The sequence below is a fragment of the Mauremys reevesii genome, linkage group 19 (genome assembly GCF_016161935.1).
Source record: "Mauremys reevesii isolate NIE-2019 linkage group 19, ASM1616193v1, whole genome shotgun sequence".
NCBI classification, from domain to species: Eukaryota; Metazoa; Chordata; order Testudines; family Geoemydidae; genus Mauremys; species Mauremys reevesii.
In genome coordinates, this window is record NC_052641.1 from 21578794 (window position 1) to 21605804 (window position 27011).

At 43.8% G+C, this 27011-nt stretch overlaps 1 protein-coding gene across 19 annotated transcripts in view; it reads left to right on the forward strand.

Moving 5' to 3' along the window:
- LOC120386847 (DAB2 interacting protein) overlaps nucleotides 1–27011 on the forward strand; it is a 374907-nt gene that overhangs the window by 34146 nt on the left and 313750 nt on the right. For 12 of the 19 annotated variants that reach the window (XR_005589941.1, XR_005589942.1, XR_005589943.1 and 9 more), the window contains exon 1: nucleotides 24350–25556. The exons of 2 other annotated variants lie outside the window; for them this stretch is intronic. The gene's annotated coding sequence lies outside the window, so the exon portion shown is untranslated. Of the gene's footprint in view, nucleotides 1–24348; nucleotides 25557–27011 lie in introns of those variants that run through there. 5 more of the 19 variants (XM_039506777.1, XM_039506787.1, XM_039506790.1 and 2 more) reach the window with 3 other exon arrangements.

Consider the following 27011-nt stretch of genomic DNA (forward strand, 5'->3'; position numbering starts at 1 on the left):
ACCCTCTCTCATTATACACCGTAGACCATTACACTTATGCTGTACCCAGTGTCTAGTGATTAAAGCACAGGGACTGGGAGTCAGGATTCCTGGCTCTGAAATTAACGTCATGTGTGTGACCTTGGACAACTCACTTCACTTTTGTGCCTCAGTTTCCTAACTGAAATGGGGATATTTACCCAGCGTGCAGGGGTTTTGCAAGGCTTAATTCATGCTTGTAACACATTGTGGGGTCCTTGGATTATTAATTAGACATGTGTACCTCATAATAGCAGAATGATCAGTTACCAGGTGAAATATAAAACTACCAACACCTACCTTGAGGTATTTGTTCATGTCTGGAGGAGGAGAGGCTGTCACCAGAGCCCTGGTGCCTCTGTGTGTTTGTACATACACATGTTCCCTGGTAACCTTTTCCTATAGCTCTTGTAAGAGGCAGGCAGTAAAGAAAAGGAAATTCGCATAGAACTTACCATCTTTTCTGTCACAGATCTACCTGCTAAAAGTGACCTTTAGGGACTCTACATAATATATTGAGCACCGGACCAAATTAATCTCAGCTGTAAATCCACTGAGTGCAAAGGAATTCCACTGGGGTCAGTTTGGTCCCCTATTAGTAATATGCTACTTTACACTTACAGTACATAGTGCTTCTCAGCTGTAGAGCTCAAAGCGCCATACCAAGAGGAGCAAGCGCTGTTATCCCCACGTGACTGATTAGGAAACTGAGTCACAGAGGTGACATGACTGGCGAGTCAGTGGAAACCCATCTCTCTTGATTCCTAGTGCCAGGGCCTTGGTGTGAAATGATGACTAGGGGGAGCAGTGACTTGTCAGTTAATGAAGGTGTCTTGCTCTGTTATGGCGAGAAATGTGAGTTAACCAGTGAGTGACTACACATTCCTTCTTATAAATCAGTTATGGGAGACTGCCTCGTGCTCAAATGCGACTGGACTCCAGTACAAAAAAGGGTGAAAAACTCCATGCAGACATTAGGTGATTATATCTCATTTCCTTCATTCAGTCACTCTGTCTCAAACTGGCCTTCTAGGGAAGGGAACAGACACTCTGATTAGGCCTAGCTGGAATACATTTAATTTCTATTTCTTTTCAATGGTTTCAAAACTACTTCCCTGCACAGTCAGCTAGCCAAACTCCAGACTGAATGTTGTATGGAATCTCCTAGATATTCCGGAGAATATGCTAACTAGGCCTCTGTTCTCAAACTCATTAGTACCATGTGTGTGGCTCCTTTCCTAGCATTCAGTCCAGAAAAACCTCTGACTGTGTAGGCTAGTTGACTGTGTGAAAATCACTTCTCTTCTTCATTTTTGCAGTTTCTCCATCCACTGCCTGAGTAATTAATCTCCCTCGTGATCAAAGTCCCAGCCTTCCAACTGGCACCTTATCTTCAAAATCATGGCATGAGCTAGTTTTCCTAACTGCCCTAGGTCTTTAGCTATGCTTTAAATTAAGAGCACCTGACAACTGCTCCAAACTGTCTGCTGCATTGGCCAAAATATTGACATCATTCCTCTTGGCAGATAGAGGATTAACCCTTGCTAGGACCACCGCTAGGGATGAGTAAAATGAAAATGAACTCAGTTCTCAAATAGAATTTTGCTGGTGTCTAGATAACCATTACTTTTCACTGTCCCCTTCTCTGCATTGCCATGCTCTGGATCGCAGTGAAAACGATGACATATGGTGACCGAGGTTCTATTCGAGATACTTCAGGCCTTGCCAGAAGTGGGAAATACTGTTAATAACATACATTTCCTCACAGTGCTGCTTCCAGCCCATGTTTGCTGACTGGAGAGGATCAGCTAAGCAGCCTAACTTTTAGGGTATGTCCATACAAACAACTAGACTGCAGCGAGCTGGTGTGTGAATGCACCCTGCACTAGCCTGCTACGCTCTAACTGTCCCTGTGGACCCAGGGCAGAGGGAGAGATTAGATTTTACAGGAGAGAGCTCTCCCGTGAACATAACAGCATCCAGCACACACCAGGGTTAATCCTCGTCTCATTGGTTTCAACTGGAACAGGGCTAAGCCTGTTTTTCTGCTTTAAACAAAGGGATGGGAACAGTTTCTTGGTCTTGGCCAATCCCGTGCTCCCAGTTTTCATTGATTCAGGCTGTGCAGCAGTGCCCAGATTGGCTGCCGCGCTCTTTGATGTCTACTAGCCTCTGGCTACAAGTACATGGGCTGCCTTTGGCATTCAAGCTGCCGTGAAAGCATAGAGCAGTCAGGCTCTTAATTAATAGCCAAGGAGCCTTTCTCCTAGAGAGGTTTGGTCAGTAGGGGTCAGGGCCAAGACTACTCCAGAAATCGATCTCCTGAAGTCATTATGTCTATTCCCATGGTGCCAGTTCAGCTACCTCAGGAATCCATATCATTCTGTCATCAGACAAGTTCACAGACTTCCCATTCATTCAAGGATCCAGTTCAAAATCATCCTCCTTGTCTTTGCTCTTCCTTCTATGCTCCATGAACTAACCTAGAACTAGCTTCCTCTCTGTATATTCCTACGCAACTTTGTCACGGTTGGTTCAATCCCATGCAACTTTGTCACGGTGAGTGCAAGAGTCTTCTCTCCATCTGCTGCCATTTGGTAGACTTCCTGTATCCCTCTGCCTCATGATCCTTCCATTTGCTTTCATACATCAGCTAAAATCATCTCCCTTCACTTGACCGTGTAAGTTCTTGCTGCCTCTCTCCTAAAAGTTATTGTTTAGTTCTGCAAAACCTGTTGGGGTGACGTGAATGCAAAACACTCTGCCAAGTAAAGCTGCATTGTATGTGGCATTTTCCTGGCTGAGCCCACACCCACTGTGACTACACGGGCAATTGAGAGTGCGACTCCAGGTTCTGCTGCCAGCTCCCAGGCGCTGCGCTCCATGGGAGAGAAGAGACAGGGCATTGCAAGGCTGAATAACTTTTGGATTCTGATCCTAGGCAGCAGGGCTGGGAAAGCCCCATGGAAACTTCACAGCCAAAACTGCATAAATCATGCTTTGCTGTAGAGTGGGGCCCTAGATAATTAAAAGCTTTATTGGGAAATTTCCTCCGTGCAGTTAAAGTATCAGGAGATTTTTTTGAATTCGCATCCTTATCAGAATATCTTGTATCTGTTCCGTTCAAAGCAGGAGTTCGGTGGCTGCTGTGAGGTTGGATTTTGGGGGGGTCACCATTGTCTCTGGTACAGTACTTTGCTGCTCATGCAGTTTAGGGGAGGGCGGGGTAGCACGTGGCAGCTGCATTCCTGGAACCTGGGCTGGGTGTAAGGCGAGCATTTGGCTCTGCTCCATTGTGATGTTTTCTCAATTACAGTGTAAGGAGTGGGCATTACCCCCACTTCACGTAGTTATAGAGGAGAGATGAATCCAAGCTGTGAAGTCCTGATCTTCCCTTACCCAAATTCTGGGGGGAAAGAGGGTGAATCCAGGGGTTTGGTTCAGTCTCAGTTCTGTAATACAGCAAGGAAACTCATCATTAACTAATGGCTCCAGTTCTGCCTTCATTGCCTTGGCACCTGTCAGCCCTTTCGGTCTTCTTAAATCTCAGTCTGTGGGCTTGGGGCTAGTTTATTCCTGCCTCACTGCATGTCCCTTCACGAAGGGAACAAAATATCTCTAATGTGTCTCCGAAAAGCAGTCAGGTGCACTGTGCATCAGCACTGCTGCACCATGGAGGATCTCGGAGTGGGAGTTGTTCCTCTCACTGAGCTACGGGTCTGCTCAAGTGCTGCTTAGGGACCTTGTGAGCTCTCCGGGACAGTGTTTGTCATGATGGTCTGAAAAAGAGAGGATTTCAAACTGTGACTGTTGTGGGGCTGGACAGAATGTGCTGGTAATTGATGTAGGGACTGGGGGCGGGGGGATGGGACAGGGGGTGCTGTCTGTCTGCAGACACTGGTTAGGGAGAGATGGGAACTCCATGGATCCCCAAGCCTCTCCCAACCCCTTCCCCAACCAGCCTCAGGATTTGTCAGGGCAGCGTGGAGAGAGCCAACAGATGTGTCAGCTGGATTAATACCCCTCTTCTGTCATGGGTCTGCAGGCCAGGATTGGGTCCTGACGACACACAGCAGGTAGAGGAGAGTTAAGAGGCAGAGTGGCATGTTCCCATAGGTGCAGGGATACTTTCCAGAGAACGTGGGCTGGGGGAAGGTGGAGAGAGGGAGGTTGCGTGGTCTACGTCAGTGAGTGGGAGAAGTAGAAAAGAGCAGTAAGGAGGGAAGCTGTGAGGAGCGTAGGGATTGTGGGAAGTTGGAGCGAGAATATAGGGTTTGCAGTAACATTATTTAGACCAAGGCAGAGATCATTAGTTAATAGAGGCCATATGCTTTGTGAAGCTTATCAGCAAATAAGTGGGAATGTGAGGGGAGTTTTTGCTAATATGGCATAAGCCATGAGAATAGCAATGAAATGCTTCTCTGCAGGGTACAATTACAGTACAGTCACACCAACCTAGTGCATACAGAGCCGTGTGTTTTTCTCCCTTCAGCCAGCCATTCATTTGTCCGCCTACAGCATCCAGCACCAGGACTCAATAGCTCAGAAGCACTGGTTATACGATTGTACAGCAGGTGCCACTGAGGATTGCACCCCGCAGAAGCATTCAAACCTAGGGAGCCCACAGTATTTATCCAGTTTCAGAGTGTCACAGCTACAGCCGTACCTTTTCCCAAGGGCACTAAATCAGCTATAGACATGTAGAGAGATCCTTGCCTTAGACATAGGCAGAAGCCTTAAAACAAGAGGAGGCAGGATTTGCTTGATGTCTCGGGGGAGTTTGAATTCTAGGATCCAAGTAAAAGGGACCCTGAAACTCTGGGATTGCAGAATTGCCCCAGGTCCAATCGCTGCAGGATCCATTGGCTGAAATTCCAGTGAGGTTTGGGCAGCATGAAAGTAGCTCTCTGCCAAGCAGCTTGGTACACACACATTGATTTTTTTATGTTAACATTGTTTTTCAGAGGAGGTCTTCGGGGCCAATGAACCATTTGTAACTCCCAAACAGACACCAGGGTCCACGTTGCCTTTGTACCAAAATAAAAATACTTTGCATTTTCCCTGGCATCGTTCATCCAAAGAGCTTGAAGCACTTTACCAACATCACTGTTGAAACTTCCCAGTGTCCTTGTGAGATAGGTATTACAGTACCCATGTTACTGATTGCCTCGCTGTGCCTCAGTTTTCCAGTGTGAAATGTCTGAGGTCTCACAGAGGCTCATTGGTATAGCCGGTATCAGAACGCAGGAGTTCTGACTCCTACTCCTGTGATCTAACCATTAGACAACACTGCCTCAGTTGAGACAGGCTGCAGTTGCACTGGACTAGCCTGCTGCATGATTTGAACATAGCCTCTGCTCACTTCTAGTCCTGTTTGCATTAGGCTCGTTGACGAGCCAATTTAGGAGTGGCTGCTGGCTTGCCAAGGGAGGTGAATATAGGTCACTGTAGAAGGTCCCTGCTGCAGCGTGTAGCAACTGCCCAGTGCTGTCATTGAGTTCCCTCTCTGCTCGACAGTGGCTGCTCTATTCAGTCTGCAAACAGCCTCCTTCCTTTCCAAGACAGCGCATGGACACGGGGGAACAGCGGAGTCAGGGAGCAGGCTAGTGCTGGATGAAATCCAGCATTCCAGAAGATTGGAGCGGGGCACTCAGTTTGTGTTTGAGTGGCAGGGGCTGGGCGCTGGCATTCCTCAAACCCTGCAGACCTTTCCTGTGGGTTTCGGTGTGATTCTCTGCCGCGCATACAGTCCTGTAGCAAACCTCACTGACTTTTTATTGTATCAGTCGTTTTCTTTATGCAGCAACATGAATTGGAAAACGCTTGCAGGTCCTGGTCTGAATGTTCACTCTCTGCCAGCTCCGCCTAGTGATGCTGCTTTAACTTAGTCCGAGGTGGGGAGGGAGGGGGGAGAAAAAGGTTACTGCTACTTTAAATATAATGCATTAAGAAAATGCTGGAAAGGGGCCTGCATGCTGTAATACCCAGCCATCTAGTTGGAAAAGCAGCCAGATGTAATACAAAAGAAGAAACACAGCCTCTTATGGATGCAGCACTAATTCATAAATCAGGTGAATCAGCTTAGGCAACTGCTGTGTTTTTATGCCTCTGCTGCATGGAGAACTGCATGTTGGATGCTTTTATTTGAAGTAATGGAGCCAGATAATCCCTTGGACCAAGACAACTCCAATGGTAAGGAATAGAAAACATACAAAAGAAAAGGGAGGAAGAGTGTCTGAGATACACATCCTACTTCAGGCAGAGGGTTAAGCATGTGTTTTTTACTATCGTCTGCATGGATCAGGTGGAGAGGATGGGGTAATGTACTTCACTTTATCTTAGAAATCTCTGTTTATGGGGAGGAAATGTTGGAGATAAACATACAGTCTGCTAAAAAGTGCAGGATACTGTAAGAAGCAGTAGATCAAGCATAATCAGTGCTTTTTCTTATTAGCCTGTGTCCTAGACACTTTGCATATAGAAGAGGAACTTACACACTACATTATGCAGTTTGGAGGAATTTTTGCCAATAACAAAAGAATGCAACTTTGTACCTTCTGTTCTGTCAAACGGAGCATTCACAAACTCTATCTGCAGGAAGCTTTGCTAAAGGCAGTGCAGTGGGTAATTTAGTTAGGAAGATAAATTTAGATGGAGACCAGAGGAATTTACCCTGGAATTAAAGTCTATGGTTAAAACTACAACCGTTCCCTCGATTTATAGCATCCCATATGCTGCATGGTATTGTGACTGGTACCTTGGAAGGCAGATGATCTGCATAAAATTGGTGTGAAGTTGTTTGCCACTGCAAACCATTTTTCTCCTTTTAATAGAATGGATGGGTTGCTTTGAGCGCTACAGTTTGTTTGCCATTTTTTTAAAGTGTTTTTAAGATGGTGATTTTAGAATAAATTCATTTCTGGCTTTTTAATGTGCAGTTGGTACCTTTCTGGATACACTTTGAACCCTTCACTCCCTGCTTTTTGCAAAAATATGATTCAAAGGCTAATTGCAGATTTTCTTCGATGTGCTCCCTGGGGAAAACTGAGTCCTCAAGTGAGACCCAGCTGCAGTATTAATACCACAGTGGCCTTACAATGCTGTGGAAGGAATGTAGCCAAGGGAATGAGGTACTATTTAAACTATGCAAGCAGTCGGCTGGCCAGATCTGGGTGGGCAATGGTGCTTTATCTGGGGCTCTGTGCCACACTGAAGTTGGCTGGTCTAAAATAGGCAGGAACCGACGACAGGGATGTTTCAAGTAGGGTGACCAGATGTCCCAATTTTATAGGGACAGTCCTGACTTTTGGGTCTTTTTCTTATATAGGCTCCTATTACCCCCCACCCCCTGTACCAATTTTTCACATTTGCTGTCTGGTCACCCTAGTTTCAAGTGATGATAATTGCACTTAAAGATTAAAAGAGAGAATCATGCTTTTTCCTTTTGATATTTTAGACTCCTTCTTTTCACCTGACTGAGACTCCCTGGTTGCAGAGGTACGACACCTTAATAAACTTTACCTTCTCTCATTGGGACGCAGAACTGAATTCAAGTTTCCTTCCTTATAGTGGGGAGTTTGAAGATGATAGAAGTAATACTGCATATTTTGGTCTGTGTTACTGAAAGTACCACAAGGCTTGCCTTTCCCAGTGTTGGAATCTCGGCTTCAAAAACCACAAAGAGAATGCCCCTAATTCTACAGGAAATATGACTTTAGCTCTGTTTTTTCAGATAATGTCAAATATGAATTTCTTACATAATAGCTCCCTAAATATAGAATGAATATATTAAGATGAACAATATTCTCATTTTTCTCTCCGGAGACGTGTAAAGTGTTTTTGTCAAGTTCTGAAGAAAATTGTTTTGCTACAGAATATTTGAACAAGGAAGCAGACACAGGGAAGTGTTCACAAATTGAGGAATTAGAGACTGTTAAGCATTCATGGCACCATAGAAGAATGCCTCCAGAGAGAATCCTAGACTGCCAAAAAAAAATTACCCACTTCTTTTGCTTAAATTATTTCCAGTTACTGTGACTTAAACTGTCCTGGCTGTAGGATAAAGCCAATGGGGGTAAGCCAGGGTCTTGGTTATGAGGTCAGGGATAGGAGATCTTGCATTGCTGGTTTCCCCACCTGTGGGAGTGACACACAAACTACTTACCAGGACTTATGTGGTAGTTAGTTACTGTGACATACCAGGCATTACTCTGCACAAACTCCATCAATAGCAACTCCTCAAAGTGCTGCCAGCAGAGTGCTTGGAAAGAAAGATTTCTCTCCTTTGAGAAGTTTTTCTTGTAGCAATAATTCTTGGAAAGGCTCCTTTGTCCCTTTCATTCTCCAGAACCAACTGAGCTGCTATAAATTTACTCAGACTCTGAAAACGAATGTGTTCCCCTTGTCATGTGACACTTAATGCCTCAGGAAGCAGTCATAACTTGGACCTCTCTCCAGTAAAGACGTCTCTTTTGGCACCAAGAATGTTAATGGAAAACCTTTTCAGCCCTGGAAGAAGGGAAGCTGTTTTACTATTTTTGAACCACCTGGTGGTCTTTATCAGACAAGTCTAGAGCACTTTAGAACTTAACCGTCTAGAGCACTTTAGAATTCCAGGTGAAGCCAAAATCACTTCATGATTTAGTCATTTGTTTCCTGCCCAATAAATGGATCATGAATGGTGGGAAAAGCCAATTTGAAGAATACATGGGAAAAATATCTTCTTGAATTGATCTTTCTTTCCTGCAGCCTTGTTGTTCCCTGGCAGTGCCAGGGTGAGTTAATTTAGTTAAGCTGCCTGGATGGGATTGTTCAGCGTTGAGGAGTCTGCTCTCTCTTTCCTCTCCCACAAATCAGAGCTGCTTTTGAACAAATTAGGCTACTGGCTTCTCAATGAAGAGTCATTACAGGTATATCGTTCCTTGTAATTGAAGCTCCTGAGACAGGATGGTCCATTGTGATAATGCTGTGAAAGGAGCGTGTTAAGCTGCCGCAGCATAAGAGAGTGAGTGGAATAAAATAGAAACTAGTGAGTGACCCAAGTTACTTGCTTCTGAATTTCCTCTCCTGTTCTCCATTCAACTGTAGGACTTGCTGTACTTTGAACATATGGTTGATACCATCTCTGTGGTTTGTGTAGAGGGTCACAGAGTGCTGTAACATGTTTCATACGCTAGCGTCCGAAGTCCTAGCCATGAGGCTAGGTGATCTGAAAGTGCAGGTCTCTGAAAAACACACACTCTCCACACACACATGCCTTTTCTCTCTGGAACTTATGAACCTCAAGGAGGATTTTGTTGTTGCTATTTGATGTTGGTTGCTAATTCTAGCTTTTAAACATACTGAAATGGTTTTGTGCTTCTAGTGCAAAGAACTCTGCTTGGAACACATGTTGCCCTAGGAATGTGCTGATTCTGAAACCATAACCCTAAATTGTCTGTTTGCCAGAGATGGCAGGTCAGTGTTTCAGCTCCCTCTCTCGGGCTGCAGTCATTTGCAGCTACAGGAGCGATTGGCTGCCTGCAGCTACACTCACGAGTTGCTGAAGATTTCTGTATGTTATAGCTATGCCATTGTTTGCAAAGTATCTGAACCTTGTACATTCGTTGCAGCTTCTGATTCTGTGGGTAACAGTTTATGAGGCTACACTGGTCTCATCTCTCTGAATTTGGTGTCTTGTGAATCTTGGCAGTATTTCTTTGTGTGTTACTAGTTCAGTTTTAAAATACATTAAAATGTACTTGTAAAAAGACTTGCATCCGAAGAAGTGGGTATTCACCCACGAAAGCTCATGCTGCAAAATGTCTGTTAGTCTATAAGGTGCCACAGGATTCTTTGCTGCTTCTACAGAACCAGACTAACACGGCTACCCCTCTGATACTTGTAAAAATATGTAATTATAAACAGCCTTGTGGGCAAAATTCAGCAATTGGATTCAGTGGAATGATACCCACTTACAACCTGGGTGAATATGGCCCATAGACTTAAATATAAGCCCACAAAGCCTGGAAAGTCAGTCTACGAAAACCACTGTTCCTAGGTATTGAAGCACGCACTATCTATTGCTTTTCTTAGCCCTCTGAAATACACACACACCGGGGCGTACTACATGACTAACAGCCTTGACTGAACTTTTCTGCTATTCTTAACTTAACTTAGACTTTTCAAAATTCTTTAGGGTCGTCATGTATTCCCATCCCAGGTGACACTCAGTGATCCTTTAGTAGAGCTGGGCGTGGGCCCAAAGATTGGAAAAGCAGAGGTTCCTGCTGGTCAGGACTGACGTGAAAACCCGTGAAGGACTGGAATAGGGAATCCGGGATACTGTAGGTGAAGACTGAGATGCGTTTGGCAGAGCTGAGTGGGGGATTGAGACTGGAACAGGAGGAGGTGTTGAGCTTTAACGCTGACGTGTATTTGGCAAAGCATTGGATTTGGGGGGATCTTACCCAATGTCTCCCTACCCAGATGCAAGCCAGCACTCCTGGCCCTTCAACTTTGTGGCCGCTGAACTCACTTGTCCATTTTAGAAAAGGTAAATGTGTTATTGACTCTGACTTGATCTTCTGCTGGAGGTGATTGATTTGGAGAGCTGGGGTGAGTTGCCAGTGAAGCGAGCACATGTGAGAGTGAAAGGAGGATGGATTGTTCCGACCTAAAGCAGCCCTTTTAAAGTGTGTGTGCGAGGATGGCAGAGCAGCAGGTGGGCCCAGGGGAACTTTCTGCTGATGGGCTTCCAAGGATGGAGCAGAGAGGAAGTGAGCAGAACTGGTGATTTCACCCCAAAATCGCACTGTCAAGCATCTGAGAGTGAGGGAGAAAGAAAGAGGAACCAACACACTCATTCCCAGAACAATACCATTAAGCCCACACTGTTTTTTGTTCTGTGTGGTGGTGGGGGAAAGTGATAAATGTTGACAGAGTAAACTCCTTCTCATCTACCAGCAATAGAGAATTTGCAAGCTCCAAAATAGCTTGTTTAATTTGTATCACTGTGATGAACTAAACTCATTCTGGAGCTATCTTTCCTCAGCTCTAAATTTCCTGGCTCTGGGGAAATTGCATGCAGCCTCTAAATATTATGGGTTTTGTGTTCTATATGCACTTGTCTGGATGTGCCAATTGTGCCATTTCCTGTAGGGGCTGCCATCCTGGGATGTTGCATAGGGAAGCAACATTATTTTTGTTATTGTTATAGAACATGTGTTTATAGCACCCTGAATGTGGATGATGGTTTTCAGAGAGAACAAAGAAACGGCTCCTGCTCTGAGGAGTAGGTAAGTTAGGTTAGATTTAGATACAACACAGCGAGAAAAGCCATTAGATGGAGGGGAGGGAAAGACTACACAGAATAAGGTTGTGAGTTAGTTTTTACACAGAGCACCTTCATGTTTGGTCCTTTGTTGTTTGTTTGTTTCTTTCTTTCTAAATAATGAGTTAGGAGCCTGGCATTGTCAGAGAATGTAGTAGAAAAGTTGGAGTTAGAAATTGGATTTGAGGGAGGTTGCACAGTCCATGGGATCTATTAACAACTGTGCTGTAATTCTCTACGGGTGGCACAGTATTCAACTTTGTTCTGCATGAAAGTTGGTTTGTTGTTATAGGGTTGCTTATGGGCACAGGACTGTGCATGCTGGTTTGTTATGGAGGCTTGTTCACAAATGCAAAGCTGCTGGCTAAGATTTTTTAAAAGGGGATAAAAGCACTGAAATATTGTTCATAGGCAAAACCCCATGTCGAGGACCGTATGCTCTTTTCAAAATGCTATAAGAAAACATAGTTATGTAAAATTTGGGGCTTCTGATCTTTGACAGTGTCCTTTGAACATGCCCTATATAATGAAAGCTTAGGGCTCAGTTTTTGTGTAGAATGGACATTGGAAAGGAAGATTCTTAGGAGCTAAATCCCTTTCTTAGATATTTTTAGAAGTTCAATTCTCAGTATTACCTACAGGGCTGAGAGAAAAATGGGAAAAAGAAATGAGGGATGGCAGCTGAAAGAATAAGCATGTTACACTAATATTGAGTGATTAAATAGTGCTGTAATGTGGCACTCGACACAGATCATTAACAATTGATCCCCCTCTTCCATTTATAATCTCTGCTTCTGTTTGTTTGCAGTGGACTCTTTTTCGCATAAAACATTAAATATTGCAGGAGAGATTTACTGAAGGTATTTCTGGGAAAATTTGTTATTGAAGTGCATGGTTTGCTGATGTTCCATTATCAAAAGCATTACAAGATTTAGCTGTGTTTTTCTTTAAACTATTCAAACATTATAACATCTACAGGTTCACATTTTCAAGGCCAAGGCAAGCTGAGAACAATTAAGAGTTGAGACAGTTATGCACGGTTTCCTTCTATTCAGGTTCTAATACCATGTACATCATCTGTTGCCTCTGAGTACTGGGAGAGGTAAAGAATCATATGCATGAGGGTAAGAGAACTGGAGCAGAGGAAGTGAAGACACAGTTTAATACTCAGAAGACAAATGAGCAGAGATGCCTGGATGGAGGTAGATTAGTGTTATGTGCACAAGGGGAACTGGTATATTTTGGGAAGCATATTTTTTGTGATACAACCATCGTTTAGAGAGAGAGAGAGCTGTAACCATATTACTTCACCTGGCCACAGCCCCAAATAGGTCCATCTGTAGTGTCCCAGTGTACTGGTTCCTTCTTAATTTAAGGCCCAATCCTACAAAGTCTTAGTGACCCTAACTTCCCTCCAAGAGAATGGGAGACAAAGGTCCTCGGTGCCCACAGGATCAGGCTACTCCAGGCACTAAAACACAGCAGTAGCCAAAGTAACTGTTCTACCAAGCGACTCTGCATGGCTGTGAGATCTTTGGATGAAAGCAATATCACTTGATTATCATCATCAGCTTGGTGTGTCTGGAGAGAAAATACATGTGAAAAAAGTCTGGCTTATGGCAGGCTGAACTCAGGGGCAAGATTGAAAGGGTTAAAAAAAAATTCCCACGGAAAAGGATTCTAAATCCTGAAGAGGCAGGTCCAAGAGAGATGCTGGGTTTTTGCTGACAGAAAAGTCTGGTGACAAATTTAAATGCCATCACCATGTTCTGGCTGGGGGAATGTTTGTGATTGTCTGAAATAGCTGCAGCCTGGCCACTAACGGGTGTGTGTTTCTGGACTAATACTAGCCCGCTGTCCTACACTGCTTGCTGAGCAGCCAACAAGTTAACAGGCCAGTTTGGACTTACTCCAAAGAAAAGAACCAGGTATGTGGCAAATAATAGAGGCCAGTGACCGTTTTGGGAGAGCAATTGTAAGTAATTGGTCTGAAATGTCTGTGAGTGTATGAAAAGTAGAACAAAATCCAAGGCATTTCAAAAAGACAGGAGGATGTAATTGGAATCCTTTATTGTCCCCAAACTCCAGTTGGCAACAAAGAGAGGGATTTAAAAATAGATATGAGCAATACCTGCTAATTTCAGTATAGTTTACAGTATGTGGTGAAACTGAAGGATCCATAGTAGTTTTATTAAAGAAGCAGAGAACTCCTGGGAAGTGTAAGAGACCAGGAGTTAGGGAGATTACATAGTGTATGTGTGTGTGTGTGTGTATGTATATCTATATATAGCTATATAGATCTATATATCTCTATCTAGCTAATCTATATCTATATAATGCCTCCAGCACCTTTACAGAATTACAAACAGCAATTAAACAGAGGGATTAGTTCCCGTCTCGCACCACTGAAATGTAGCTACCTAGGAACAGGAAGCAGTAACCATTATAACAGCACACTTGGCAGATTGTGGACAAGAAACAAAGGAACACTATATATGTTAAAGCAATGAGGGACAATGGGTGGATGGAATATAATTACCTATACTGGGATTTGGCCATACTACCAAGGCAAATAGCCTCACTCTTCTTGGAAAGACACGAACGGATCTTTAGTAACTAGAACTGGTCCAGGCCTCAGTTTTATATGGCATCCAAAAGACAGCCACTCCAGCAGCCTGGGCATTGCTTCAATTCTGATGCAGAGGGAGGAGCACCACTACTGAGGCCCCCACAACAGTTGCTACAGCACATGTTCCCTGCCCCCATAGCAGGTGGTGGCCCTGGATTCAAAATCCCTGCATGGAAGGGAAGAGCACCCCCTACTGGCTGTTACTAGACCCACACTTAAGTGAACAAAACCAACAAAATACATTCCAATAATCAAAAGGAAAAACTAATCAGTTGGTCTCCACCATCCAAAACAGCTACTAATGTTAGCTAAGGGTGTATGTTGTAGGTGGACATTGAATGGAAAGGCTCCTCCCAAACAATGGTGCAGAGAGAGTGAGCGAGTGAAAGCCTGAGATGTCAAATGTTCTTGTTCATGTGTCTCTGCTAAATGAGAGAGGATGGGGATATTCTGGGAACCAAAGATGCTGAGGAATTAAAAAGCCCACAGCTGACACACCAAGGTCTTATTTATAGATCAGAAGCTTTTCAACTGATAAGGCACCAGGCACAGACAACACAGACAGAAACCGGAGAAGCTGCAGTAGAAATTTTTATGAGTCCTCGTTCAGGAGAGAGCCCTGAAGCCTGGCAAAAGGCCAGACAAGTGTTATTTTTAAGGAAGGGCATGGATATATGAGATGATTAAAGACCTTCAGACCTTTAATTGAGGGTTATCATCATGTACTGCACATAGCGAAGATATTGGACAACAGCCCCCTTCTCCACAGATGGCCTGAACGGCTGAATGTGGCCGATGGTTTTACTTCCATCTCAGGCAAATGTGCTGTACACTGGGGATATCAAGCAAACAAATACGGCTTAGCTCCAGACAGTGCACCATGAGATTCTTTATCATGTTTGATTAGGGTGTTTGCCAAGGAGGTGTCTGAGCACAGAAGCTGGGTTATCATGTGGGTCGGAATGTTACAGTAACAATGTTTTCCGCTTAGCTGTGCTCCCATCCAGGCATCGGCAAGGGCCTTAATGGCTTTAGCGCAAAACACCCCTAGTGAGGAGGAGATTAGCAATATCAGCTTCATGTTACAGATGGGAAATCTGAGGCTCCTCAAGGGCCTTGCTGAAGGCTGCTCAATGAGTCAGTGACAGAAGCAGCACTAGGACTCCTGTTCTCCTGACTCCCTGTCTTGTGTCCTTTCCATGCACCATGCTGCATCTGTATCTAGGCAGCTTTGCAGATAGGGAATCAGACAGAGCAGGTTTTTGCTGGAGCTCCACACAGGCTTAAGAGGCAGGAGGGTGAAATCACAAAGGGTCTTGTTGGAAAATGCGACTAATGGGCAATGAAGACTGACAGGAATCAGGTGGGATTCGAGGTGCAAGTCAACAGCTCTGCATCGTACAAGAGATAGTAGGTAAGTCAGGAGTAAGCCACGAAGGGCCAAGACAAGTAGCTTGTGGGGGGAGGAGAGAGAGACAAAGTGGGGGTGACATGGAGCAACAAGCCAGGAAGATGCTTGCAACAGTGTTTTGAATGGATTTAAGTGGGAGAAGGTTTGCTTTTGTTGTGGCTGTGAAAGAAGAGATTGCAATTGTTGACACATCAGAGGGCATGGATGAGCAGTTGCTGTCAATTGGCTAGAGAAGGGAAGGAAAATAGACATGAATGAATATGGAGTAATGGGGAACTCTCGCAGCAAGCAGTGGTCCGAATGGAAGAGCACCAACCATGAATGGTGAAAAGTTACTGACCAAGGTCTCCAAGGCCCTCTTGCAGTGAATAATTGTACTGCCCAGTAATGTGTGATGACTTATAGAGCAGCTGTGTCCCCAAAGGCTCTGCAGAGTTACATCATCCATAAGAGTAAATACATGGAGATGAGGTTCAATGAGTTTTCAGTTTCAATTGAAATCAGGTGGAGAGTTGATGAGGTCGAGAGATACAAGAGAGCTGTTCAGGTGGCAGGGCTGATCAGCGGGAAGCTCTCCCACCAGCAGTGGGAAGACTGGAGGGGACAGAGCTGAGGGTTGTGCTAGACAAGTGGAGGAGATGGAGTGAGGGTGGGAGTGGAAGGAGAGCATGGGGTGTTCTGGGAGGGAGACGGGAGGCAAGCTCAAAAAACAGATGTGGTAGGAGGGGCTGGGGTATTTTTTAGCAAAATTTTTTACGGTTTTTGCCCCCCAAAATAAAAAAAAACTTGACATTTCTGGTGGAAAACTTCAATGTTTGGGTTTTATATTGACAAAAAGTCAAAGATTTCTGCAGGAAGCAGAAGCTCCCCATGAAGAATTGCATCTTGTCAAAACACAAAACATCTTAGATGGGAAATTTTTGACCAGCCTTATGAAAGATAACAATTTCCAACTGGGTCTCGGAAGGAATGAGGAGCCCGCAAGAGGTGCCCAAGGATGGAAGGTCAGGTGGTCTCTCCTCAAGCAGTATGTGAAGCTGGGTGTCATCATCCTGGAGTTGAGACACTTCATTCATATCACCCAGTTGGCCATCATTGCATAATGTGATCAAGTGTCTCCCTTTGAGTCAAACCCAAGCCTTGACCTGGAAAGTGCCCTGCCTGGCTGTTACTTACATCATGGTAACTAATGCCTTGTTCTCAAATGTACAAATGATGCTAGAACAGTGATACTCAGACCTCAGCGGGTCAGGAGCCAAATTAGCAATCAACATTACCCAAAAGTGCCACAGTAGTGTGAATTCATTGTTTCATTGACTATAGTACTATAGATTCATATTTAAACAGTATGACGGGGAAATATTTAGTTATATATAGTCTCACAGCCAAAATGACTGAACAAGTATTATTATTTTATTTTATTGACCAATTGTTGTTGATAACATAGTAAAAGCATCCTGATTGGTTAACAACTTGGATTGCTTGATAATTAAATCACACAGTGTTTTAATATCATGTGCTGCAAAGAGTCACAGGAGACAAATTATAGAGCCACTTGCAGCTAAAGAGCCTCAGTCTGAGTATCACTCTGCTAGAACATTAAATAATGAGGAGCAGTGCAGTCAAAGATTAATTTAAATCCTTTAAGTACCTGGAATAATAGTACCTGGGCCTCAGGTGTGTGTGTGTGTGGATGCATTCTCCTCACAGCACTTTTCTGCTGAGCTATCAACTGGATATTAGGACTTGCCACTCCACATGATGTAATCAGGGTTGGTCAAGAAATGCTTACCAACCAAAACTACACTGACAGTGCCGCGTTGCTTGTGGAGAAGTTAGAGAATTTCAGCCCCACCCTCCAGGGTCTCTGAGATGTCATCCACAAATGGAGTTGAACGCCTCATTGCAGAAGACCAGGGTTCAGAACCTTAGAGCTGGGTCACCAGAACCCCTGAGGTCAAATACCATGGAGAGTGTTGATGAGTTCATCCACCTGGGCTGCAAACTGAGACCTTTGACTAATATGTCTCATGGCCTCTTGCATGAAGTTCTTGTCTTGCTTATGGATGCAAAAATGTCATTGCGTTGAAACAAAGTTCAGGATCTATCAAACCTGTGTACTACCTGTATTGCTACATGGGTTAGAAACCTGGACTGTCTTATTGGCACATTCCATGTGCGCTGTCAATGCCAAATCCTAGGCATAAAGTGGGAAAGACTTTGTGCGAAATGTCACAGTCTCGCAGAGATCTAGCCTCCCTTCACTAGCTCAGTATATTCAATAGTGGCATGGATGGGATGGGGGGAGGGAAGCGGGAGACAAAATCACCCCAGCACACCATGCTCTCATGCTCTCCCTACCTGATGTACCTGTGGTGCTTCCCCAGAGATTTGTGGATTTGCAGAATTGAGTCAGATCTCGCTACACCATCAATTGTGGTCACTCTGGCTGGTGGAATGGCCCTCGGCGGACTATGTGCATTTGGTGTTAATAGATGGCAGATGTAGTATACTATAGATAAATGGAGGGTGAGAGCCTTGGAGCAAAAGAGGAGAGACTGCTGAAGGGAGAGGGACCATGCTAACAATTCTGCCCAGGAAGGAGCCTGGGTGCTTGTGGTTTTATATGATGCAGCCAGGAAGCAGCTGACAAGGGGAGAGTCAGGATGTTAAGCTGAATTAATCATGACCTACATTATAAAACAAAAGATTTTGTTGCAAAGCACTGGCTGTTCCTAACCTGGAATTCTAAATGCTACAATCCTTACTCAGGCAAATGTACCCTGAATTGATCATGTTTGCTAGCTCAGATAACTCAAATGATGAAAGATGGATGGAGAGATCTTTGCTAGACAGCATAAAATCTGCAAAGGGCAAATTCCCAAAGATGTGACCCTTGCAATGCAGTTCTTTTCTAAACACCTGCTTAGTGAGCCAGGGAATGAATTTCAGGTGACTGTCATTAATAACAGAGACCTTTTTGTCTGGGACAGACGCTGTTGGGGCAGATTTTCAGTGGATCTGCAGAACTGCCCTTGTAAAAAGTCCCCATCGGATTCAATCGTTAGAATTACTTGTCAGCTCCTAATGCCCGTGAGACTCCCCGTTGAAGTCAGTGGTGAAAGTCAGATTTAATAGGCCACAGACAGACCGGGCATCAGCAAGTTAATCTCCCATGGAAGTCTCTCGTCCAAGTTCAGTGGGGAATTTAATCAAACAATGGTATTAGTCACACTCCAAGTAGCCATGGTATGCAGCTTAATGACAACTGCAATGGCCTGTCTGGCTACTTCTTACAGTGACATACGGGATGTATATACTTTGAAGGAAGTGCAGGAGAAAGGGCAACAGAGAGTTGGAAGGGATCAGAAGTTGAATCTCTACATCAAATTAACTCCTCTGCATCAGGAAGGCATTTCTCTGGAGCCCACAAACCTGCCCTGTCCCAGACCTAGAGTGTGGAACATTAAAATGTTTTAAAGCTAATTTTTGTTAACAACACATTGTTAACTGCACCTGAAAACTCTGCTGCTGCAGGCCTTATGCAGAAGCACATTACACAGCTGAATGGATGTTGCTAAATGTGTACAACATAAAAGGTCTTGTGTTTTTATAGATGAAACAGTCTACAACCGTGCTAAGTGATTTGTTTGAATTGGTAGCAAAGGGAGTGTGTGTGCTCAGTTAAATCAGGTGGCAGGATTTGGAGCTTTTTCTTGATAACTCTTAGGCTAGGTCTACACTAAGGGGGAGGTCAACCTAAGATACGCAACTTCAGCTACGCCAATAACGTAGCTGAAATCAGCGTATCTTAGGTCGATTTACCTGCCCACGAGGACAGCGGCGAGTCGACCGCTGCCGCTCCCCCATCAACTCTGCTTCCGCCTCTCGCCATGGTTGAGTTCTGGAGTTGACGGCAGAGTGATCGGGGATCAATTTTATCGCGTCTACACTAGACGTACCCTTAGTGTCCATTTTTAATCCTTAACCTTTCACATTAAATCACAATTGAAAACATTCTTGATCTAGCTCTCAGATGCTTGTGACTATGCCAGAGCCATTCGTGAGACACAGCAGTCTCAGTGTTAAACTCAGAAAACTAAGATCTGGTCACTCAATAACAGACCTAAAAGTGGCAATTCTTCAACAAAAAAACTTCAAAAATAGACTCCAACATGAAACTGCAGAACTGGAATTAATTTGCAAACTGGACACCATCAGATTAGGAATAAAGACTGGGAGTGGTTGGATCATTACAAAACCTAAACCTATTTTCCCCAATACTAATCTCCTCCTACAGTTACTCACACCTTCTTGTCAACTGTCTGAAATGGACCACTTTCAATACCACTTCAAAAGTTATCTTTCCTCCCTTGGTATCCTGCTGTCAAGTGAATTGTCTCATTAGACTGACCTCACACTTGGTAAGGCAACTCCCATCCTTTCATGTATTTATACCTGCTCCTGTATTTTCCACTTCATGCATCTGATGAAGTGGGTTCTAGCCCATAAAAGCTTATGCCCAAATAAATTTGTTAGTCTCTAAGGTGCCACAAGGACTCCTCGTTGTTTTTAAGATGATCCAGTCATTCAAAAATGAAAGATTGGGTGTGTTTGAGGGGGAAGAATGGAAGTGGTTGGTCTGGGGCATTGGGAATAGAAAGCAAGGTCTTTCACCTTACTTGTGAAATCCAGCCCAGACCAGCAGTGATTATTATTTGTCATATTTCTGACTGTGTGAAATGAGGTGGTAGGTTGGTCCAATTCTCATTGGCCAGGTGTCCACAGCACTAGGAATCCCCACAAAAGACATCTCTCTAGCTAGAATCAACAGGGGCTCAAGCACTTGATGGATGGCCCTCAGTATTGTAATGCTTTTATCCACTGGCAGTGAGGTCAATGAGTCATTGTTGATGTACATAGGTGAGATGGTGCATTTAGGATGCTAGCATGGAGGCAACCTGTGTTGTATCTGTTTGTTGGACTTCAGACATGCTGGCTGCAAATCCAGGCCCTTTTGCCTGCACTAAATTCACTTTAAAAATATGTAACAATGTAAAGTAGACACAGAAAGTGATCAGCATCCTCCTGTTTGCTGTGTCAGACAGACTTTACCAGCCATATCTCAAAACCCTTCACCGAGTTAAAATACAAATAACGACAGAGGGAGTGAGAGATGCTGAAGTGCAGACATGGGAGATGTTTTCAGCTGAGATTTGCAAACAGCTGTGGAGTCAGTGAGATGCAGGGTGGAAGGGCCCCTGTTCTAGATGTTACAGAGGCGGTGGCTCTTACACCACTAGTATGGAAACTGTGTGAAGAGCCTGGGGCAGGAGAGGGGGAGGAGTGAAGGGAGCCAATGTCTGTGAGGTTGCAAATCCTTGGAGGGGTTTTCAAAACAAGGACAACAGGTCTCCTCTGTGTCAGTCTACTGTCCTCTCCATTAATAGAGGACACGCTCAGCTTGGATTGTTGGGCCAATGCAGCATAGCCATCAGTGAGATGAGTTTGCATTTCCTCCAAGTCAGATATCAAGTTGCAATTTTTCTCCTCTTCTAAATTGTGCAGAATTTTACCTTAACGGGCAGTACAAGTCCTGGCCAAAGAATGTGTCCATAAAGTATTCACTGCTCAACAGAAACCAGCTGACCTCTCTGGATGTAATGTGGGCAGACACAAATGACAGTAATCATCCTTAGTGCCTTGATTAGTTTACAGTTTCTGCCTGTGGGGTGCACATGTGCCTTTTGTCTGTGGTACTCTCCAGGCAGAGCAGAGGATGCTGCCTTGGGGGCAGTGGTGGTGGCTTTCAGCCGCAGGCATGTTCCCTGCAGTCTTTATCGGAGCAGGTCAGATAACTGAAAAATTGATATTCTGGTTCAGCAAAAATTGTTTTTGAAATCTTTACTCTTAAAGATGCAAACTACCAATACATGGTGGGACAGGAGTATCAAAACTGGTCTGTTCTTCTTCGAGTGCAGATCCCACATGGTTTAAACCCTTGGCCCCGAGGCTTGCCCCGGAGCCGAGGGGAGGAAAGGGATAGGGTAGAATCACGGTCCCTAACCAAAATTGTAACTCTACTGTGCAGAACTAAGAACTGAAACCTAAACTAAACCTAATGAACAAGCTAAGGGAAGCACTTGCTGTTCCAACGACCATCACTGGTGGTAAGAAGGAACTGAAGCGGGGTCGGGCCGGCAGAGTCTTATATTGAGCACCATAAAGGCGCCACTCCAGGGGGCTCCCCAGCTGACCCGATGGATGCTGGTAAGGGAAAACTTTCCGACAATCGTACACGCAGCGCGCGCACACCTGATTGGAGCAGACGTGAACAACACATCTCAAAGAACAACAGTTACGAGAAGGCGAGTAACCGTTTTTTTTTTAGGTCTGACCACATTGGTCGGCTGCCCTAGAATGCCACTACTTGCATTCTTCCTCCTAAGCATCCACTGTGCCTCCATGACTTTTCTATTTAAACATGTTGAGCTTTCCATTAATTCCTAGAAGAGTTTGTGTGATGTAGAAAGAACTCTGAGTTTCTCTGATTGAATCTTCTTCCCTTGAATTTACAGCAGGCAAGAGATGAGTCTAGCTACCACTCTGTTCAGAGAGAGCACCTTACGGTATTAAAACTAAATTATATCAAGGTACCTCTGTTATTAGCAGAATGCTTTCATATGATTACTAGGTATGGCCATGAATCCTCCCTACCAAACCAACTTCAGCTGACTTACTAGAGACAAATAGCTGTACAGGAATTGTGGGCTCATCTAATCACTTCTTTATGGAAAGTGAGTATAGTAATTACGTTAATGTCTCCCAAGAAATAACCTCTTGTGATCTTGGACCGAAGTGACCTAAACTTGGAACATGCATTGTGAACATTCCCTGTCTGAAGCACCAAAGCTTCCAAGAGCTGGATTTGTTGTTTGGCTTTTTACCAAGGACTTGCCACATTCTTCATTTAGTGTGGTGATGAAGTGTGCAACATAATCACAATCTCCTTGCTTTCATTATGAAACTTTACTTGGATTGTCTTAATGAAAGCTACAGGAAATTACAAATGCTTGAAGCACGTGGCCTTGCACAGTGATTCAGAGAGTAATTTCAAGCAGCTTGATATTTTGCTACATAATAAAAAACGCTTTCATGAGGGTATGAGTCTCTGTAAATTCTTGCCCAGCTGATGGGCTTTTACATAAAGTGGTGTCTGATTAAAACTCTGCTCCTAGGGTTTGTTTTTCTGAAATAACTAAGGGCCTGATCCTGCAAGCTGATCCACATGAGACCTTTTCGCTTGTTAAGTTCATGGGTGCTCTGGATGGGTATGTGGGTCTGCGTGCTTTGAATCAGCTTGGCAGACTGGGACCTAAGCAGAGATGACACAACATTTCCTCTCTTCCTGGGGCCTGATTGTGCAAGCCTTCATGCTCCGCTCTCTAGCTGGAACTTCCACAGGCAGGGAATACCCATGTCATTTGTTTTAAATGAAAGTTGATATTCTCCCATAATTATCTCACTCCAGGAGATGGGGCTGTAAGAAAAACAGCAAATATCAGAGGTGGCAATGTTGTGTTAAACTTCTGCTCCACTCAAACATCTCTAGAAAAAGCACAGAGGTCTGGTACTGGAGAACCCTCTCTATACAAGAGATGCATCAGTTCCTGTATATACCGATCCAGAGAAGGTGCCTTATCCCATGTCTCTAGCCTTGGCCGGCTCTAGGTTTTTTGCCACCCCAAGCAAAAAACAAACAAACAAACAAAAACTCACCGGAATGCCGCCCCTAGAATTGTGCCGCCCCAAGCACGTGCTTGGGATTATCCTCCTCCCCTCCCCTGAATCCATGACAGTTTTGTGCAGAGCTAGGTGGCTGCTCTTTTAGGACTCACTAGTGGGGTGAATGTAGCAGCTGCTGTGAATACAAATGGTCGGAAATTCCTTCCAAAATGAAGTTTCACCAAAAAAAGGAGGAAAATGTTCAAGCAATGTCAGTTTTCCTCCAGCTACGATTCTATTTTCTGTGTACTGCCCCTTTAGGTGCCTGCCCTGGGGCTATGGGGCAGTTCTAGGCAGCAGTTGCAGGAGTCATGCACGCACTGTGTTGTTTCTCATGAAAGCTTGTATTTATTTGGTGTTTGTTTTTTCCTTAACCCAGAGAGAGTGCACACTGTGTGGTGGTTAGGTGGTAAAAGGCTCCTTTGCATGGTTAAAACCGAAACAGCAACTCCATGCCTCCTAATCTAGATTTGGCAGTTTACAACCATAGAAGTATTTGGGTGTTTTGGAGAAAGGAAACCAGGGAGTTAATGCTGTTGTCTTATTATTTCCAGAGAGGAAAAAATAGGTGAGTGACCTAAAATAAACAAACAAAACAGCTCACAATATTTTTCTGGCCATGCAACTGGTCCTGTATTTTACAAAAGTGCTATTACAGCATTACTCATGGCGGAAAGAGAATCCCTAAAGATTTTGCATGGTTCTTGTGTCAGAAAGGAATGCACAGGATCAATTTACAGCTATAGCCAGGGATCTGAAAATGTCCAGGGAGATCCTGGGAGGGAGCATGCTTCCCACCCCAAACTGTACTGATTTTTTTGTAACTGATTACACTACCAAAATAGAATTTCTGCAGGGACCATGTTATTTCCTTGTAACCTCTTCTGCCATAAGAATCTAGAGAATTTCAATAGTGTTTTGGAGGGTCGTGAGGGTGTTATTGTCTGCAAGGGTGAAACCTGCCTGTAGCGTGGAAGTCTGTTTCCATGAGTAAGTTTGCTTTGTTTAGCAGGTCATCATTTACTACTCAGCTGCAGCTGTCAGCACAAGCGAGGAATTTAGTTTCACAGCTGTATCCCAAATTGATCACTGGGTGAGGGAGGGTCTGCATTGGTTTACAAATTAAACCCTGCAGTAAAGAATATTCTTGAGTCTATTTGTTCTGTGGTTGGGTAGCAGCACTACCAGTTGTGTTCTGCCCTAGTCTGTGCTGCACACACAAGAAATTTTTTTTGAAGATCATTCCCAAAGTAATAGAAACTCCTTAAGGAGTTTCAGCTGAATGTTTGTAGTGAGAGCAAAGCTTTGTTAATTCATTAGGTCATCTGTTGTATTTATTTTTATTTATTAGGATTGTATTTTATAATATCCTTGGTCAATCTTAAACAAGATTGAAGGAAGCATTGATCTGCCCAGGAGAGATTGTTTTGCAAATAATACTGCTGCCCTTTCATGTATCTTGGGCTGCTTTGCAACAACGGAGAGAAAGTTAGGCCTCAATCCTGCTAACATTTATACTTGTGCCTAGCTGTAATGAGTAATCTCACTGAGTTCAAGGGAAGCACTTTTGTGTGCAATTGAGCACCTGTGTAAGTGTTTGCAGGATTGGGGCCCTTAAGCAGCCTCTTTTGCCACTTAAATTGAGTGTGTGACGTCCCAGGCTTTTTAGAAGCAGTTCTTGAATGCATTGGGTGGAACAAAATGCCCAAGTTATGCACTTATTGTGACTTTACTAACTCACAAGTCAGTTGAGAAACTGCACCAAAAGGCTGGGGAAACGTGATGGCTGTTTGGGATTTCCGAAAATAAAACAGGTGCTTTTGTTATCTTGAAGTCAGTGTAGAACTCACCCAGCATTGTTGAACTGGCAGCTTGTGCCTCTAAACTGAGGGGGGGGTGCTTTTACTTTGCATGCTTATTCATTTTCTGCAGTCATTCATGTGCTCTAGCTATTGAAAACTGTATCAGAGACAGGGTCTGGGAAGTGCTTGGCTTTGGAGTGCTCCTCTCTGATTGGTCCAGGGAGTGCTGCTGTTGGAGTATAATGTGTGAATACCATCTGCTGTGAGGAGTCGAGAGGCTCTGTGAATTTTGCTTGGAGAGGCACCTTTAGCCAGGAATACAAACAAGGGAGAACAAGCTTTTCTTTCTTGTTTCTGATCCAGTCTCTCAGTTGGGGCTGGATTTTTCTTTTCCTCTCACTGCAAAACTTTTTTGGTTAGCTGGAAGAGTGAGGAGCTTGCACCTCTTGTTCTCTGCCTGGGATTCTTGCTGGTTTACAGAGTGCATGGTATACAAGGCTGCATGTCTTTAAAACTTGTTGATTTTGGCTCCAGTCCTCAACGTGAAATGGCTGAGTTACGACGGGATATTAGTTCCAAACATCTGACGTGCTTTTAAAGGTAAGTGATTGGGGACCTCTGTATTTTAATACTAGCGCCCCCCCCCCCCAATGCATCAGGTTTTGTCTGTTTGGGAAGAAAAACCCCTCATATGTAAACGAACAGTTGCCTGCGGCAATGGCTGAGTTGATCAAATAGTGTGTTTTGCTTCAGAACTTGTGTAATCAGCTCTGTGAAATGAGCAGGACTGGAGTGATAGCTAGCTTTGTTTTGCTCTCTTGCACAGAAATATTGTACTGAAGGTCTTAAAGAAAAACGTTTCACTAATGAAACAATAGTGATTGCTGATCACCATGTATATTCAGTGTCAATGCAAAGAAAACTGTTTTAAGACTTTATTTTTGTTATTTTAACAAAAAATGTTGTGTTATGATATTTTCAAATGAAACATACCAGTAGGCACTAAAAAGGATGGATTTTCAATAGTCCATGTTTGAAATCAAACAGAATCAACTTTACCCTGACTTGGAGAGGGTGCAATCTGATATTTATTTATTTATTTATTTATTTATTTATTAAGCCTTTAAAATGCTGAATAATGATGACCTGCTACTGTGGACTGAGAATCGCTAAGGATCAAACTGCAGCCGTCCCCCTTTGCCTGAAACCACAGGCTTGACCCTAACCTGGGAGTGGAGGTGGTGGCAGGCCCCAGTGCACTTAGCATGATGCTTCAGCTCTGCATAATGTTGCTGGATACATTTTTTTTTTGTACACTTTAATTAGTGATATTTCTTTATGAAGGTAGAGTTCAACCAATCACTTGTGTCAGAGCAAGGCAAGGTCAATGAAGGGCACGATTGAAATATTGACCTTTCAGAAAATCTGTGTTCCTTCTGTAACCTAGATTATGCAGTGTTACTGTCATCTGTCTCTAGTAAAGGTTTTAAATGGCAACCTGCAAAACACTGATAGCATGTACTTCTAATACATCAGGTTTGCTGCAGGCTTTAGTGTAACTTTTCTTCTGACAAATAGCCATTTTCTAACTACTCTTCCTTGATGCTATGTTACACTTTGCACTGTGTTTTAAGCTGAGCTTGTCCAAGTAACATTCATCCATCACTATATATTTTAAGAGACTCTAAAATAAATATAAAGCTTATGAGATGGAGGAACAAGAGGTTTATATATTTGAGACTTGCTCCAACCTATGCTTTTCAGAGTGTCCCTTTCGTGACAAACAAGGAGGGGGAAATCCCTTACAGCCAAGCTCCTGCCTTGGACCCAAATCTTTTGAATGCCCATCGGTTTTTAATGCAGCCTGCGACCCGCTGCAGTTTCAATCTTGACACTTATTTTTTAAGTGTAAATAAAATTCTTTGAGTGGCTCTGCATATTCCCACTTATGGGTAATGGTCAGAGGTGCTCTGGTCAGCCCATTAGCCCAAGGGCAAATCTTCAGGTGAATCTCAAAGAACTCTGGTTACAAGTGAATGACTTTTGTGTTTCAAA